This window comes from Frankliniella occidentalis, unplaced genomic scaffold (genome assembly GCF_000697945.3).
Source record: "Frankliniella occidentalis isolate FOCC.00 unplaced genomic scaffold, Focc_3.1 Scaffold164, whole genome shotgun sequence".
Taxonomy (NCBI): domain Eukaryota; kingdom Metazoa; phylum Arthropoda; class Insecta; order Thysanoptera; family Thripidae; genus Frankliniella; species Frankliniella occidentalis.
In genome coordinates, this window is record NW_026267290.1 from 375,732 (window position 1) to 380,932 (window position 5,201).

Genomic DNA, 5,201 nt, shown 5'->3' on the forward strand with positions numbered 1-5,201 from the left:
CCCCTAAGATACCCTGAAATTTGTAGACCTCTAGCTCATCTCCTTCCTCTTACACGGACGACGGACAGACAGACAGACAGACAGACAGACAGACAGACACGAGAGCGGTTGCATAAGCCCGCTTTAATGCTTTTTTAAAAGCAGAAGGGCGGGCTAAAAACATCGGAGGCGACCGCGCGCGATTCTTTACGTTGCCGTAGTGCAGTGCTACCTGACTCGAGGCGGGTGCAGTCGGCGACGGGTCCAGCCGGGCCTTTGTCCACCGGGCCGAGCCAAGCCCTATCGTCGCTTATGCGGCCAAGGGATCTCACAAACCACGAAGTGCAGCCGAAGCTGCCAATAGGCTTCGGATCGCCGCTCGGTCGCGACCGCTGGTTCTCGGCACGTGCGGAACGCGCCTCACCTCGCCCCATTGTAGAGGGCCTCCATCGGCACTCTCTTCTCTCTGGCGCTCCCCCGCGCCGCTTCCCCCACCCTCGTCTTTTGTGATTCTTGTGTTCTTCTTAGCGTGTTGACCGGAATAGCCTATTGTAAAGTTGTGGATGATAACAAACATATCCACCAAACCTACCAACTTGAAAAAACGTGCCCCCCCCCTCCCACATATACACACCTATGTATACAAAGAGAGGTGTAGGACACCTGAATCTGCTTCATCTGCAAGAAGTAGAGCTTCTTCCTCAAACAACTCTTATCCAGGGTTAAGTCCATCTGAATTTTTCCTGCTGTATGCTTGGCGGGAGTACTATCGTGCAACACCGGCTTTTATACTTGCATTACCTTGTTTAATTTATAGCTGGACCAAATGCTGTGCAGCCTTTTCCAGCAGAAAATCAGGGGCATCACCAAGCCGGTGAGCAACACAGAACACTGAACTCTAATATGCAGATTCTTTTGACATTTTTGTCACCACACTGTACACATCAGATTAAAAAAGGGGGACCTCCACTTCCTCTCAAAGACTGACTGCGTTTTTAAGAATAATGTTATTAATCAAGAAGAAGGATATTTATCCATAGTTGAGGGAGAGCAAGAGGACTCCAGTGTCCTTTGGTTTGTGCTTAAAAGATTTTGGCAACCATTGCACTAGGAAATAGTAGTGAGCTCAGCTAAAGAAGACAGCTAAAGGTTTGAAGCGCTCATCCGATGAAGCGCATTATTGACAGCCACAGGTGTTGAATGGGTCGGCACATCTCTACGAAGCATTAGCATTACTACTACTTGTAGCATCAGCAGAACCATTCTGTATGAGCAGCTTCAGGTCGCTCAAAGACACTGACTCATCACCTTGACCGTTTTTCTCCGTAACTGTGGATGAGTACCTGCTCATGAGGCAGGTTGTCAGAGCACCCACAAACTGCTCACCGGTGAGGTCGGAGCTGGAGCCACCACACTGCCGGATCAAATCAAAACAGTTTTCCAGGGCATCCTGGTTGAGGCTGCGAAGCCTTAAAGTTTTAAAACCAAGATTTTGAAGTTTAATCCACAAACATTTCTAAGTCACCGCATTTTCCAGCCACCCTTTGACACATGGGGAGACATGTCTGGAATCATTCTTCTTCCTAACAAAAATCCAATTTTTCATATTGTTTTTCATTGTTTGCCACTCTTGGAGGTGGAGCGAATCTGCAGTGACATCACACCTTGTGGACTTCTGAGGTTCGAACCTTGATGCACGCGGGCTGTTGCAGATGTCAAAGTAGAAATCTATTAGGCGAATGAACTCCACTGTGTGCATGCGAGACGGAAGCTTGTCCCAAGTAGTGACACGGTATGGTGAGTGTACTCACTCCATGCCATTTGCAGTCCTGCCGCTCAAGCAGAACATTTTAGTCAACACCCCTTTCACTTGAAATTAAGTTCGGCGTCAATAAAATTTTCACTGCAGCTATGTAGTTGAATGTTAATGTTCAATGTCATGTTTCTTCCACCCGGGTAATGTTAGTCGTCTAGTATTGGTCTTTTGTTCTTGTGCAGTGCATATTAGAGTTAGAGTAATCTGAAGATTCAAGACAAAGTCTGGTATTTCAAGGGACAATCTTGATATCATCCACCCAACCTTGTACTGTATTATTCCTTTCTGGAACCATTCCGCCCAAAACATTCTCGAAAAATCATGTTTTACGTGCTTTCTGCGTGTTGCCCCTGCCGAGTATGCAACCCCCGTCCAGCGGTTCAGTCGCAGGTTCGAGGTGAGCACCTGCCAGGAAAAAGTATCCCTTGGGTATGTACTACAAAATCCTCCAAACCGTTTTGCTCTTCTACAAAATGCAAACTTTGGCCGTTTTCCGTCGCTTATTTACCGGACTATCATGGTGCAGGGCCGCGCTGCAGTCGGGCATGGAGATACTCCCTGCTGCTCCGCGTAGCCGCTGCCATAAATTTAGTATATATAGGAATAGGTGGGGCATGGGAGCCCCTGGCTGAAGCCAACATGACTGCGCCAGGTTTACATTGAAAAACCCCATTGACGAATTCTCATACTGGGTCATTTCATGCCAAACGTACCCCCAACAAAAAAAAGTTTTGACGAAACTTAGTGGATACGTTCCTTGAGTGGTCCGATGACCACCTGCAAGAGCGTTTCGACCTTGCGCGACGGGTTGCCTACTTATCGGGGGTCAAAGTTTTCCCGCCACTGCGCACTCCACTCGATCTAGCGAGCGCCACGCTTCATCTTTTTTCAAACGGTCAACGTCCTAAGGGGTAAGAACTGGCTCTCTTTCGAATGCGCTTGTCCATTTTCACGCGACGTACCGAAAACTCGATTTTTAGTTTCGAAATCGGATTTTGGCCAAGTATGACACCTTTGATTTGCTTGAGAGTGGGCTCATTGGAAAGCCCGTTCAATTTCCTGTAAGACCCCACCTTCGGTATCATGGGCAGACGCCTACGAGCGACGCTACGGGGCCGAACGCAAGCCACCCGCGCCGCTCAGTGGCGGGGCCCAGCGAGGCGGGGCCCGGCCAGCTCGACTGCGATAGCGCATGCGCAGACGGTTCCCGCGCCGTCTAAATACAAGAAAATCACTGAGACGCGTCACCTTACGATGTAAATCTTTGGCGCGGCGCAACACGGCTCGGTAGGGTCATGTTGGTTTCACCGCTCTGCATGGACTGTAAGGCGATGCCCCATCTATGTCTTTATATACTATACTACATATATGGCCGACACCCGACTCGGCGCGCTCTCCTAACACAATTACGTCAATAAATTCGACAACAAATGATACTTGTGGGTACAATTGACGATTTTGTAAACCCGTGCAAAACCGAACACGGCTTAGATTCAGTCGATTCTTCTTAGCGCAGCGGATTTCTCGGGTTATTAGGGCTGCGCGGGTCAGCGATGGCGCCCCCTTGAGTCTCCGAGTGACCTCAGTGTCACTGGGACCTCCTTGACAAGCAAAGGCCACTGCCCGCGAGAGGGTCAACACGTCTAATGGGCATGTGTTCGTTTTCTGCAACTACATTTTTACTCTCTTGGTCATTGGCTGAGCGATTAGCCCATTACTCCACTGACCGAAAAAGCTTCATTCTGTTTGTCTGTCTGTCTTTCTGTCTGTCAGCACAATAACTCGAAAAAGAAAAGAGATAGCGACCTGGGAATTTCAGTTTTGTATCATAAAAAGACGGATCGAGTTTGAAGATGAACATTCTAGCTCAAAAATTTGATTTTTACAAAATCAAAAAGACAACAGGCCCAATTTTTTGATAACATTTTATTCTGGGTTCCTAAGGGGTAACTCGTCATTGTATACCTTCCGGGCTAAAATTTCGACCGTTTTGCTCTATCTTGTACCGGTAAGTATGACGTAATGGTCTATGAAATCGTAAACAAGCAGACCCACTCTTCCGCCAAACGAAGTTGCCGGCTCCGCTTCGCTCCGCCGTCAACTACATTCGGCAGGCGCCGGGCCTGCTTGGCCTGCCGACCATTTTTGTCACGCGATTTGCTATAGAACATAATCAAATGATGTAACGGGCCTTCGGCCCGCTAAAACCCGTCGGCTATATAATTTTTCTCGTAGACACGAGATGAAGGTATGTAACGGTGAAGCACCGCGACTACAACGCACCCTTCTGGTGTGAAAACGTTTTTTGGAGTGGGGTCGGGGGGTTCTTTCTCTCATATTTTGCGGTTTTTAGGCCTTCTTATACAACTTATATGTTCACTGCACCCAGTTTTAGCTTATTTTCGTCAAAAAAGACCCTCCAGTGCCTCAACGGTTAGAGATAGAGCCAAACGGACGAAATTTTCGCTCAGACGCCTCTGCTCTGACGATTCACCCATTGGATTAAAAACAACAAGTAGGCCCGCCCTTCCGCCGAACGGAATTGCCAGCTCCGCTTCGCTCCAGCAGCAACTCCGTTCGGCAGGGGCCGGGCCTCCTTGGCCTGCCGGCGGCAATGGTCGGGCCTGCCGCCCGACCGTTTCTGTCACGCGATTTGCTGAAGAACATAACCAAATGATGTAACGGGCCTTCGGCCCGCTAAAACCCGTCGTCTTTAAAATTTGCCCCGTGGACACGAGAGAGGGGTGTAACGGTGCAACACCGCGACTACAACCAACCCATTTGCTTAGAAAACGGTTTTTTGGGGTGGGTCGAGGGGAGGGTTTCTTTCCTCTTTTGAGGTTTTTAGGCCTTCTTGTACAACTTATTGTTCACTACAGCAATTTTTAGCTTATTTTCGTCAAACAGGACCCTCCAGCGCCTAAACGGTTAGAGATAGAGCCAAACGGACGAACTTTTCGTGTACTGGGTTCTGCTTTGACGAGTTACCTCGTAGGAGAACTTAAGAACAATTACTTTTTGGGAGAATTTTTGAACCTTGGTTACCCCCATTCCACCCTTAGGGGTAGTTGCGAGGATTTGCCGTAGGCGTTTCGTTCTCTATGCGTGGACCTTAAGATACCCTGAAAATTTCGAGTTTCTGGCACATCTCCTTCTAGTGGAACAGACAGGCAGACACACAGACAGACACGAGGTCGTTTGCATAAGCCCGCTGGATAGCTTTTTCAAAGCAGAAGGGCGGGCTAAAAATACTTTTTGGGCGAATATTTGAACCTTGGATACCCTTCCAGCCCGTTCGGGTTGGTTGGCAGGATTTGCCGTAGCCCGTGATAAAATGGTCCTGTGCACAACACGTGCGAACCGCGTGCACAACGCGTGCAAACCGCGTGCAAACCACGTGCAAACC

The 5,201-nt window shown here is 48.8% G+C and overlaps 1 protein-coding gene across 7 annotated transcripts in view; it reads right to left on the minus strand.

Annotated features, from left to right (window-relative positions):
• LOC127750282 (uncharacterized) overlaps nt 1-5,201 on the minus strand; it is a 69,028-nt gene that overhangs the window by 62,991 nt on the left and 836 nt on the right. The window lies entirely within an intron of this gene.